Below are 14,215 nucleotides of genomic sequence, written 5' to 3' on the forward strand. Positions count from 1 at the left end.
GTTAATCGTCTTCATATCAATCTGTGTGTTCTTGATTAATTACTCTGTTGTGTTCTTATCATTGTTTCCGCTGCACTGTAATCGTCCTAAAGATCAATCGGAGTAAGAGATCAAATACCAAATCTGAATTTACAGGTCCTAACAGGAATTATGGATATATATATATATATATATATGTGTGTGTGTGTGTATTTTATATGTATTCATGGGCATGCATGATGAGTAGATGTATATTCTTTTAAATATACATGCATGCATAAGGGTTATGTATATTAATCAGTCGCCTTCCTTTTTAAGGAAGAGTATAAAAGTGATTTATTTGATAAAGGAAAGCTTCTTGCCATTCTTTGGGTTTTCATTGCTAAGTTTGGAAACTGAAGTTGGATAAATTATGATTCGTGTTGTTGTTTTCTTTCAAAATTCTGAATTTGCAAAGGTGAGTGTTTATCAAGAACAACTTTTGAATATTGTTAAGATTACTGGTTTATATCTTTGAAATGTTGATGTATTGAAAATTCTATATATGATCTTGTTCATCTCCTTTGACCGTATGGATCTTTTCACTGGGCACTTTGTTGATCGGATTAGAGTTGTTCGGACACTGTGTCGTCCAGATTAGTATAATATGCTTAACTAATGAAGTTTGTGTTCGGATACCGTGTTGTCCGATCACCATGTTAACCGATGAGAGTTGTACCCGGACACTTGTCGTCCGATGAAAGTGTATCCGTTTGATGGTTGTTCGGATTAGTGTAAATTATGCTTATCCGATTAAGTTTATGTCCGAACATTATGATGTCCAGAGAGGGTGTGTGTGTCCGGATAAGTTGTTCCTGCTTAAGTTAGTCAAGTGTTGTCCGGATAAGAGTGTTCGGCTGAGTATCGTCCAAGGGTTGACCGGATGAGAGTTGACTTAATGAAATTATTGTTGAATTTGAAATTTTGATAATGGGATTTCACAATTTCTGTTTAATTTGTTATATTGTGAAAAGAGGTACTTTATATCTTTTAAGAAAGTGGAAAAGATATTAAATATCCTCTTCTATTACCTGTGGTCGTCTAGATGAAAGGATATCTTCTATCCCAACATCTGGAGCTCTTCTCGACCAACAGATGACTCAGCCGAGGGAGTCCCTCAATCAAACCAGAGTAAAAATTTCTCTTCGTATCTCTAGTTATGGTGTGTTTGACTTCCTCAAAGAAGCTGAAAGAGAGGAAGCCCTCAACACCGAGGAAAACAACAGACTGAAGACAGCCTCAAGCTGGCCAAGTCACTTGCCATTAAAGTTCTCCCCAAAGGAAAAAGTCTAAGAAGATGAACCTTGTCAAGGCTCAGTTGCTCTCACAAGCTGAAATTGAACATAAGAGAGCACTAACGCTGAAAGAACTTGACAAGAGATGGAGTGAAGATCGCCTGAAGAAAAGAATAAGTCTCCATCGCATCTCAAACGTCACAATCAGTGGACGAATGAAATATGGAGGAATGCTCATATCTATGGTCATCACCAGAGACAACCTTGATGCTATCACCGAATATCCTTCATACCTTGTTCAATACAACTACAGTGACTGAAAATACGCCAGGCCATTCAGCGCTCAAAGTCAAGGCACAAGCAAATAATCGAAGACATCCTCAACGGTCTTATCAAAAAATTGTCCAAGTATGTTGTTGTTCCTCCAGTACCAACAATGATGCAAGGTGGAAAAAGAAAACCTTTAGCTCCTAATGATGAACCAACTCAAAGGAATGAACATGAAATAAAATTCTCTTTGAAAGAAATCCTAAAGGATTCGAAGAAGCCAAATATCTCTATGTTGAACCTCTCTCTGCCAGCGAAGGGTCCTTACATACCCAACGTTGTGCACTTCAAGCCTGAGTATGGATTTATATTCATGAACTATGATGGTAATATATCTTTCAAAGAGTATATGAGTTTCTTCTATGTCCAATAGACCACCTTGAATTTCTAAGATCTTGGTTGGACACTGACCTATATGGTGAGACGATGGATCGCAAGATCAGAAAGGAAATTATACGTCGAATTGGAGAAGAAGTACTTGGTTACATCAACTTCAGCGACTTAGAGTAGTTAAGACTTTCTATCTAGTATATCTTATTTTCTATATCATTTCTTTTAGTGTACAACTTATATGTAATAGGTCCAGAACTTACTTTTGTAACACTTTGTTGATCCTCTCTCTCAGTGATTTGATGATTATCCCTTTTACCTTATACGAAGTATTTATGTTTCTGTCTTTCAGTTCCAGCGATCATCATTGAGTTTGTTCAGTGATCACTGAGAACATGTAATGTAAATCCATCAGCAACAATGATACTTCAAGAAGATAAAACTCACCCCAAATAACCTTCATCAAAAGTCGAAGACTGAAACTAAAGATTAGAGACTGGCAAGTTCGTGATCTAAAGCGGTATTCAGTGATTAAAACCTGGTCTACACATGTGTGAAGACTGCCCTAGTCTCAACGAATGCTGAAGAGACCTTCAGGTTATTCCACCATTCAGCGATCAAAAGAAGCTTGTTGAGCACAATTATTTTTGTCTTTTCCTTATACACACAAAGGACAAATCCATACCCTTTCTAGAGAATAGTATGGTAAGGAGCCAATTAGTTGACTCTACTACTCACCAACTCCATGAAAGGATGTCTGCTTATGAATAGGATTTTGTAGTATTCACTGTAGTAAAGAACAAGTCTTTCTCTAAAGGCTTGACATGTGTTCAAACTCTAACGCATTGCATTAAATGTACATTTAATGCAATGGGTATAAATAGATGTGTTCTATCTCCATGCAAAGATACCGACTTACTCTTGAACCCTAACTTATGTTCATAAGTAAAAGAATACACATCTAAGAACATAATACTCTTATCTTCAAAAGCAAGTTAGAATCCCTTTTTAGTAATCTAAATAGTTCTTACCTAGAAAGAACTTACCTCTATCTAAGTCTTATACAACAAATCATTTCTCTTTGCTAAGAATTAGAGTGTAACATAGATTGTTTAGATAGGTTATCTTTACCTTATCTTTCCGCAAAACAATCTTGTAAAATATGTATTGATCCTTCTTTATCAATATATATTTGAAATTTGAAAAGTTTTCTATGTTTGTATTCATCCCCCCCTTCTTCAAACTGTTGTTGTTGGAACCCAGATACTCTTAAATTTCAAAAAACACAGTTAATGAAGAATATGAAAGAAATAAGAACAATGTACTGAATTGATCAAACGAAATATTCAACATAAATATGAACACTAAAAGACTTTGAATAAGTCATATGCTTTTATTAGATGAAAATAAAATTCTCGATATAAAACGTATTCTCACAAGAACTGGCTATAATCTAACTCGACACTCTCAGGTAATTTGAACCTGAGGAGGATGCCTCCTTATATACGCCTAAATCAAACAAACTATGCTATAATTATGGCTTGAAACTCTGATCGCTGAATCTGCATCCTTATCATTGACTACCCTTGAAATGTGGAGCGGACTAAGTCAAGTCGCCTTGAATCTGTTTGACGCTTGCGAGAATATCTAGACTAAGCGCGCATTCCATGGAGTTAGGAGGCCAGAGGCTCTGCATGTACTATACAGAGGCTCTGCATGTATTATGCAGAAGCTCTGCATATGCAGAGGCTCTGTATATACTATGCAGAAGCTCTGTGTCTGGAGTGTAGCTTTGCATCAAGCGCTTAATATTTTTGGCGCTTAAGACTTGATCGTCCATGGAATTGAGCACGGGCTTTGTATCTGAGATCCTTGACTCTTTGAGTAAGAGCTCTAGGTCTTGACTTCTGCATGAGAGCTCTTAGTCCAGACTGCTTCTAAAGACTAAGTCCTATGTAATAGGTTTCTTACTTACACTTTCATAAGATGGGGTCTAACAATCTCCCCCTAAGTGTAACTAAGACAGGCTCTTACTAAAATTGAAAAACAAAAGTCTAAACAAAGCTAGAGGTTGAAAGTAACCTCTGTTTTACATTTTCTATCTAAAGATTACAATACGAAGAAAGGAAATTACAATGCTTGAAAAGATAGAAAAAAATGCTTACAAGAAGAAGGCCTAGATGTGTTGAAGCTTACAGAACCTCCCAAGAAGCTCTTGAAACTCCAACAATTGATCGATCTTAGAATTATCTTCGACCTTTCCTTGGCACCAGGGGTGTTATCTCTGCTCCTAAGTAGATGATTTTTGATGTTGCGCAGAGTAGAGATTGAGTATTTCAAGCGCTGGTCTTCTCGAAAGAAAATTTTCCTTCCTTGCTCAATTTGAAAGACCACCCCTACTTCTGGTTCCACCAGCATGGTCCACAAAGGAATGTTCTTGATGCCTTTTAGATCTTCATTAGGTGCAGTAACACTTAGCTGATCTATTCCCATGTCCAGAGCCAATTCGAAGTCAAACTTGCATATAAAGTCTAGGAGGTCCGTCATCGTCTTCCCGATTTATTAGGAATGAAATTCAGTGTAAAATTGTATTCGTCTTGAAAGTCAAAATTGTCTGTAATTGTATTAAAGTCACCGTGTTTGACCTTTCTCTAGATTGTTTGACTTTGACTTTGTTTACATCTTTGACCCTATATAAAGGGCAAGTCCTTTGTAATTTGAAAAGAGAGCTTTCATTGTAATATCAGTTTACGTATATTGAAGTTTGACCAAGATTTGAAGATTGACTTTTTCTCTCAAACTTTCATCTCCTCTCAAGTTCTTGATTGAAGAATATCCAGATTTGCCATGAATGTTTAAAGCTTTATTGAAGATTGATCATCATAAGGACTCTCAATTGGTATCATAGCAGGTTTGTAGTGAAATCGATTGAAGAATATCCACGAAAGCTGAAAATTTCTGGAATTTTACATTATGTTCATCTTCATAGATATTTGTTCTTGAAGTGTTCTTCATTTTTCAAGAATTTTCTTCACAAATCTTTCATTTTTTAGTGTTTTGGTGTTAAAATGATGATCGACGTGTGCGTATTTGATTCGTGAATCTTTGTTATTCACAAATTTTCGTGATTTGATCATCCATTATCAAGATCTGATGAAATTAGTGATTTTAGAAAAGTTTTGGTGTTCTTGAAAATTTTCATAAAAATCTAATTTTTGATCCATTTTGTGGTGAAAAAGAAGTTGTTTTTTGTGTTTTGACATGTTATGATCGGATTACATAAATCGCTTGGCTCATACTTTGCTTGATGATCGGATTACATAAATCGCTTGGCTCATTCTTTGCTTGATGATCGGATTACATAAATCGCNCTTTGCTTGATGATCGGATTACATAAATCGCTTGGCTCATTCTTTGCTTGATGATCGGATTACATAAATCGCGTGGCTCATACTTTGCTTGATGATCAGATTACATAAATCGCTTGGCTTATATTTTGCTTGGTGAATGGATTTCATAAATCGCCTAGTCTATACTTTGACTTGGTGACCGATTATTGCTTTAAATGGCTCGATGAAGTGATCAGATTTGGTTTAAATCACTCAATGAGGTGACTGGGTTTGTCATTCCTCACTCATAGGTTCAATCGTGTTGGCAATATCGCTCATAGGTTCAACCGGACTCTTGACTTTATCGCACAAAGGGTTAGGCGAAATTAAGTGTTCCTTGGTCACAGGCATACACGATTTAGGCTTTACTCGATCACTCTTTTATCCGTACTTCGCTACATCGCGCATCAAAGTACCCGTGTTCAAGGTTACCTCGGACAACAAGGTGTCCGAACTTGGCATCATCGGCTATTGCCTTATCCGGTTTAGATAATTCTCAGCCAAAAGACTTGTCTTTTGCATCCGGATTACATCAACCTCGAATATCAAGGCTTCCGGATTTGTGGCTACATCGATCACCACCTTGTCCGGATTTGAGTTACATCGGCCAAGTCTTTGTTACATTTCACAAGTTGTTCGATTTGGTTCCATACTTAACCATTTGTCAAGATGTTCGAATTTGTTTCATACTTAGCCATTTTTTCAAGTTTGTTTGGTTTTGGTTACATCTCATAGCATTTTGTCCGATTTCGAACTTTATTTTGCCAAATTTTGACATTTTCAAAACCCTTTTTGTCAAGATCTTATATTTTTTCATTTTGATCAGGTTTTATCTGTTTTTCACATTTTCTATCAGAATTTCACCAAGTTTCCGATATTTGAGCAATTTTAACTGTTTTTAACTTTTTTTAACAGTTTTTTGACTGTTTTGACTAATTTTTGACTGTTTTGACTAATTTTTGACTGTTTTTGACTGATTTTGTGAGATTTTTTTGTGTCATCTGATTTTATCTGAGTGATATTTTTGAATTGTGATTTCTTTGTTTGATTTGATATATTGCATAAATTCTTTTGATCAATCTTGATTTCTGAAATGGTAGTATATTATGAGAGGGAATATATAAAGAGCTTAAAGAAAAATACGATAAACCAAATTCTGAGCTTAACAAGAACATATCGTGGACAATTTGTCTAGCTGATTGTAATGAGAGTGAGAAGGAAGAAAAGAGAGTTTTACAAGAAAAGTTGAATGATCTGATGAAAACTGTTTCTGATCCACAAGAGACAGTAAGATTGAAGAAACAGATTAAGAACTTAACAGCTAAATTGCATAAATCTGAACTGCAAATTGATTCTTTTGGGAGGAATAATAAAGAGAATGAGGACTTAACTGATAAATTTCATAAGTTTGAGAGTGAGTTGCTTGAGTTAAAAAAGTTACTGGATTTAAAGAAAGGAAAAGTTTTGTAGTCTGAACAGAGTTTGAATACTGAAAAATTAGTTTTTGAGAAATAGAAGAAAAGATTTTCTGAAATAGAGAAAAGATTCAGTGCTGAATGCATATCTTATGAAAATAAGATAAACTCTCTCGAGCTGAATGCCAAAATGTTGTTAAAGCAAATCTCAGATTTTGAGCAGCTGATTATCATGAACGAGCCAAGATAGATAAAGAAAAGAACGACGCCAAAGAATAATGTCTGAGTCAGAATCAGAAATTGTCTGACATCATTGTTTTAAAGCAGAAGGCTTTAGATGAAGAAAAGAAGCAATTTCCGCATGAAAAGAGAAATTCTAAAAAGAAATATTCAACTATTGCTAAAGAGCTTGCTGAAAAGAAAAAATGGCTCGACATTGCTTCTGAGAATGAGAAGAGCAGCTCAGATGAAGAGAGAAGAGAGTTTATTAATCAGAAAATGAAATTTGAAATGCTTAAGAAGGAGTTAGAAGGTAAACTGCTGGATACTTCAAGAAAATTGTCTGATCTGAAGACAGAACTTGAAACTGAATAGAAGATGAGAACTGAACTAAAAAATAAGTATGATTTAGTTGCTGATGAACGAGACCAACTTTTATGAATGTTCCAAATCTAACAGTTATTTAAGCAGTCCTAAATAAATTGTTTCTAAGAACTATTCTCGTTCTTCAAGTCAGTACTATCAAGGGTATGTTATCGGATCACCCAATATTCATTCAAAAGTTAAAAGCATTTGGGTAAATAAATCTGAATCTGTTTCATCTCGTACCCCTGTTGTTACTAACAATAATCTTCCTTGTTTTATGAGATCTACTAATGATCTGATCAATCTTAGCAAGAGAAGAATTATGTGCTCAACATATAGAACCAATGATTTTGTCAATAGGAAAAGGTTCAACAGGTGGCATGGAGATAACAACTATCAAAACAGTTGGAAAGGTAATAAAAGGTATGATTACAATAACTGATATGGATCTTATTGTATAAATAATCATCCTGTTAAAAGTGCTAAAAATATAACATCAAATAAAAATAGATGGTTTGGCAGTTACAATATTCCACAACCTGATACTAACAAAGGACTCAAGTTCATTTAGGTACCAAAATCTGTCTGATCTTATTTTGCAGGTGCGTCATTACTGCGCTGATTAGAATTTCAATCACATGATGCACAAATTCAGGGGGAGATTGTAATTTGTCCAAACAAAGGCTTTTGAACAACACAGTTCAGGACCCGTGCTAAAACATTGTGGTTTCTAAACACTTAGTTTAGGACCCGTGCTAAAAAATGTTTCCTTTATTTTTTTTAAATTTTTTGAGTTGAACTGAAACATTACTTAAATCTACTTTCTAGGGGGAGTCTCTAGAAGTTTTGAATAATTTTTTTTTGGAAAATGATTTGTTTTGGGAAAACGAGTACATTTTCTGAACAGGTATTTCTTGAGATTTTACTTGTGTAATTTCTCATCGATCATAATTCCAATAGCTGTTTCAGCTATTCTTCAAACTGTTATTATCATGTCTCTTATATAAAATCATTTTCGGTGATAATACACTCGTTTGTATTCAAAAGTTTGTTTTCTGATTTTTTTACCTTGATTGATATACATTCATTAATTCTTTGAATAATCAGAATCTGTAAACTAGTTCTTACAGATCTTCATTCATTTCTCTCGCTTTCTGAATAATCTAATTGTTGTCGTATCACTCCTTCATTGATTGTACTTAAAAGCCAAATATCTTGATCAATTTTATCTGATCATTGTGCTTATTTGCAATAACAATTTTGATTAATCATTGTGATCAATTGAGCTTACAATATTTTAGGAGAGGACTGAGTGCTTAACAGATATACCTCTATGGAATGTCAGAACCGACAGACTTACCCAAGAGGACAACCATATCCGAGTGAGCATTAAATACACAAGGGTTTTTGTCCAGAGCTTAAAATGAAAAGGGAGGGGTAGTTGTTGTGAGCAAAAATAATTGATGAGAGTTGTGTCAGGATTAAAAAAACATAAGAATCCTATCCCAAACTTCTAAATTCCGGGCATACCACATAATCTATTAGTTCTCAACTCTTTCGAGACTAATATTGAAAATGGCAAAGCCCAGGCCAATTCTTGTCACAATCCCACCAGCTACTCATTTATCTCTTAATAGGTAAGTGTTCCAATAACACTTGGGGSACGCAGCTTACAATCTATCAGTTTCTCATTCGGAGAAATTTGATATTGAATCAGAAGGATATATGTCCCCCCTTCAAGTCTTTTCGATCACTAATTGAGTCTGATAAATTTGTATAGTCCACACGATTTATCTTTTTGAGCCTAAACATAAGCATTAGTTGCTTTATCTTTCTACATTACACAAATTTTGCATTTTATATGTTATTTTTCCTAAACATTCATAGATATGCTATTATTAAGCTATCGATGATTGAATGGAAGACCTGGTGAGATGAGCCTCAAAAAGTCTCGTATATACAGTACATCCGTTCTACTGAGTATATCTGTTATACTCACTGGCCAATCTTTTTATAAGATTGAAAACAATTTCATACGTTGAAATTGGTTGTTAACTTTCTATTCCCTTTAATCTGAAAAGATTAAACAAGTGGATTTGAAAAGATCTACTGACGTTTTTATGAATTTACGGCTTTAACTGAAGATTTCATTCATTCTGAAGTATGATGTAATGATTCTCATTTCATCATAAGGGGGAGTATGTAATAATAAATGAAATGTTCAATTCTGAATATTATAAGGGGAATTTATTATAAAGATCAAGGGGGAGTAACAACAAAGATCGGCAAAAGAATCAATGGGAGTGTGACTGGAGATGATTACAAAAGATTATTCTTGTGCTACAATGTCTGTGAGTTGTTGAATGTAAAAATCAGTTACAACAATTTGTTGTTAAGGATTACCTTTGAGGAGAAAGTTTGATAAAGATCAATTCTGAAGAATGTTACTATTTTTGTTCTACATTGTCAAAAGAGAAGATCATCGCTGTTCTACATTCGAGGTGGATAATGTTAGAAGATCTTTCTCAACAAACGATTGCCTGAAGATTTCAAGTTGAAGTTTGTTTTGAAGAAGACATAAAGTGCTTAATATGATAAAGTTCAAACAAGACTCAAAGAGCACAAATTCTTTCAAGTCTAAATACAAAGGGGGAGAATGTTAAAAATGAAATTCAGTGTAAAATTGTATTCCTCTTGAAAGTTAAAATTATCTATAATTGTATTAAAGTCACGGTGTTTGACTTTTCTCTAGATTGTTTGACTTTGACTTTGTTTACATCTTTGACCCTATATAAAGGGTAAGTCCTTTGTAATTTGAAAAGAGAGCTTTCATTGTAATATCAGTTTACGTATATTGAAGTTTGACCAAGATTTGAAGATTGACTTTTTATCTCAAACTCTCATCTCCTCTCAAGTTCTTGATTGAAGAATATCCAGATCTGCCATGAATGTTTAAATCTTTATTGAAGATTGATCATCGTAAGGACTCTCATGATTGCTGAGTTGTCGAGAGCATACTTTATCTCCTTATCCTTCTTGTGATCAGTGAAGTAGTACAGAGACAAAAGGTCCCATGGATTCAGATTTATGAGATCACAATCTGTGAAAGTGCTAATCTGTCCATGAGTCCTCTCAACCATATATTTATGGAAGATGATCTGGTTATGCGTGATGGTTCGTCTCTTGATGTTAAGGATTTGTTTGATGCCATCGATTGAGTGGACTACTGAGACAGGTTGTGTATATCGTTGTAAGAACCTCTGCCTAATGTTCTCTTGAGCCGTTGGATGGAGGTTGATCTTGATGACTGGTGTCTCATCCTGCAGGCTGTAGAGGAATTGGTAGAGGTCTTCGCTATTTGTAGTGTCCTTGATTGGCTTATCACGGGGTGTGGGCCTTATCATCACATCCATACTATCCCCGATCTCTTGTACTTGATCAGAGGGTTATTTGGAGCTTTGAGGCTTGCTGTTTGTGCCTGCATCTTACTTGCGGGGTTTGATGGGAACCTCATTCCTCATAGCAGGTATGACAACTCTGGTCCCTTGAACAGGGACCTTGGCTCTATGCAAGTTCCGGTATGGTGGTGGAGCAGCAACTATTACTTCTTTAAGTGGAACAGCCGTTGGAATAGCCGTAAGTAGCTCTGGGTCAGCTACATTGACTGCCACCACTTCTTCTTCACGCCTCCTTGCAGATGGAACATCAGTCTCCATGCCATATTCTATGGAGGATGAAAGGGGCTTTGATTCAGATGAAGAGATGTATACAGAGAGGATTTGGATCACATCCTCTTCATCTTTCTTTTGCCCAATCTGGCTCTCCTGTGGATGCAGCGGGCATTTTCCCTTTTTTGTAGCCTCTACATGTGCCTGCGCATACTTTGATCTCTGACTCGATGATGCTGGCGCTTATTGGCATGGAGCAGAGGCAGAGGGGGTAGCCCTTGGAATGGTGCTTGTGGTGGCTACTGGCTGGTTCTCCCCCTCTTGACGACTTTGAGGGCCAGACATGTCTGGGTCCTCATCGTCGTCAAGCCTCCTCTTCTTCGAGGCCTCAACACATGCAGTTGGTGGCTCCATCTTCCTTTTCGGCCTCTGTACATCCACTGGTGGCATGGCCTTGATCTTTGCCTCAAAAAGCTCAACAATCTCTTCTGCTGTGGTTGTAGCTTTGAGGATTTCCATATCTGTACGGTATACGAAAACTGCCAACGAACATCGCACTTCGGCTGCTACCTCCTTGGCTTTGCTGTTGAAGTCGGGTGTGAAGTTGGCCACCTTTTGGAGAAGTCGGTCACCCAGAGCATTCATTGCTGACTGGGTGACATATTCAACTGGGACATTCAGAGGAATGAGCACCTGAGCATCTTAAGATGAAGTGGAAGCTCCATCCCTCTGAATGTGTGCAAGGACCCTTTGTAGGGTCTCTACGTTGTTGGCCATCAATTCCAATAACTGATCGAGGCGAGAGGAATTTATCATAGACTCAGCCTTCAATACTGCTAAGGATGATCAAACTTCATCAATGCAGATGCAGAAGGAGATGGCTCTGCATGGGCCATGTTGAGTTTTAGCTCATCCAAGGAGCACAACACAGAGGTGGCAAAGGACTGAAACTCGTCCCTTGTGACATATGTTGTAGTGGTAACCTCTGGCTCAACACATGGGCCAGAGTGAGTCCTTGTTCTGATGACACCTTCTGTCTTGACTAGTGGGGTGGTGGTCGAGGAAGGATTTCTAGCAGATCCTTGTGTCTCTCTTGGGGAGAGTGCACTACCACTGTTCTATCGTGAAGGGGTTCCAAGGCAAGTTCAGAGCCCGCTAGAGGACCCTCCACGAGTGAACTAAGAGACTGGTCGAGAGTCTCTAAGTCTTGTGCACCTAAACCTTGCTCTAAACAAGGTGGGGAAAAGACTAGTTCAGAGGAAAAAAATTCCTCTGGTTGGGAGTGTGGCGTGATATGGGGAAACATATCACTTATATTTTTAAAGGTTTCACCCTTTTGAGAGGGTGATCCCTGGGATGTGGCTTCCCTTTGGCTATTTTGACCAGAGGCAGATGCGACCTCTGGTTCGTTTGGCAGGTTAGGTATCGAGGCGTGCACCTTTTGTTCAATGATCTTTGTGTCTCGACCACAAGAGTCAAAAGATGTGGTTGCACTGGGAATTGGGATAGGAAAATAGATGTGCCTATTCACAGTCCTAGGTTGTTCCGGCTTGCCCTGAGGCAGAGCAGCTACTTCACCTCCATCCTCCTCATTCGCTTCATTTTCTTCGAATTCAACAGCTACGCCCACATTGTCATCAAGGGTGTCTTCCCCTTCATTTGCTGCATTTGACCCAACAACATCATCATCAAGAGCGTCTTCCCCATCATTTTCTGCATTAGACCCAATAACATCTTGACGCTCTTGTTCATCTTCTTCTTCAGAACTCGAGAAGAGCCCCAAGTCTCGTTTGGCATTCTCTCCGGTGATTCTCTTTTCTTCCTTCAATCGAGCAATTTCATCTTGTCTTGCTCTCTCTGCTCTCTCCTCTTCTTCCTTCCTCATCTTTTCTTTTTCAACTCTCTTCTTCCTTGCCTCCGCCCTCTTTCTCTTTTTCTCCCTCTCCTTCTCCTGTCTTACTCCCTCATCCTCTGCCTGATGCCTTTGTGCCTCCTCTGTTTCCTCACCATCTTGGTTTAACCCTATGCATGCCGGGGTTTGAGGTACTGGTTCTAGTGCCTCGCGTACATGTCTGTATGCCCTTCTTATCTTCTTCGTCTTCATGTACGTTAATAGTTTCATCGGGATAGGCCTCTCTGTAGCATAACCTTCCTTGTTCACAGTTGGTTTGTAGGACGTAAGCACATTAATCTTGTGCACAGGCAGATTTGCCACATCAAGTTCGTTTTCATCAATGATGGGTCTTAGAAGAAGACCCAGAAAACGAGGAAACAGGAGCCCCGACAAGTCCTTTCCTTTTGCCACCTCCTGGCACTTCTTTGCAACAGTAGCCTTGAACTTCGTGTACAAAATCAAGGAGTAGTCCAAGGAGAGATCAAAAAAATCCCATACATGATTTGTAGGATATTGGTTGAACACATGTCAAGACTTCCAATCTTCCCTGTCAAGAATCGGTTGACCAATGTGAACATTGTGTTCCATATTGGTGGCAAGAACTGTCGTCGATATTGGGAAGGATAGTGTATTGCCTTGTTGTACCCCAAAAACTTCAAGAAACCCACCAGCTCATCCCCAGATAGGAGATGGGCATACTCACTTAAACCAAGATCTGAACGAAATGAGCCTCATCCTTCCCGAACGCAGCATAGGCGGACGTTGCAGGTTCGAGCCCCGTCAGTCCCGACGGATCCAATAAAAGGGAATGATGACCTTGGGTCACGGATAATTGCATTACCCTCAGTAGCAAGATCGCGTCCCTCATTACGAGCTTCTTGGTTGGGATCTGAAGAACACGTGAGAACAAAGACCTGGAGATCCTGACAGTGACGTACTCCTTGGAAGAGGGTACGTTAAATTCTCCAATAATCCTATGTTGGGATTCTGTTACAGAACAGGTTTGCCAAAACTCCTGGATGGAACGCTCAGGGACAAGGTTGTCGGAGTTTGTAAGAGCAGGGTTCAAGAAATGGTGTTGAAGAATGTCAATGATTGGGTGAACTTTTGGGTCGAAACTGTCTAAAGTGAGATGAAGGGCATGAATGTTTGGTTTTAGTGGAAGTGGAACCACATTTTGGCTGGTTTCTTCCACTGTTTTTAGGGTTGTGGTATGGGTTTGAGAGTTGGCTGAATCAGATGAAGACATTGTTGCAGGTTTGATGGAGGGTTTTGAAAAACTAGGGTTTTGAAAGAATCGGTTCTTGATACTTTAAGAAATATGTAGAAGGGTTTGACGAACTTACATGGAGAG

Source organism: Cynara cardunculus (assembly GCF_001531365.2).
Source record: "Cynara cardunculus var. scolymus isolate 2C chromosome LG 16, CcrdV1, whole genome shotgun sequence".
Classification (NCBI taxonomy): Eukaryota; Viridiplantae; Streptophyta; class Magnoliopsida; order Asterales; family Asteraceae; genus Cynara; species Cynara cardunculus.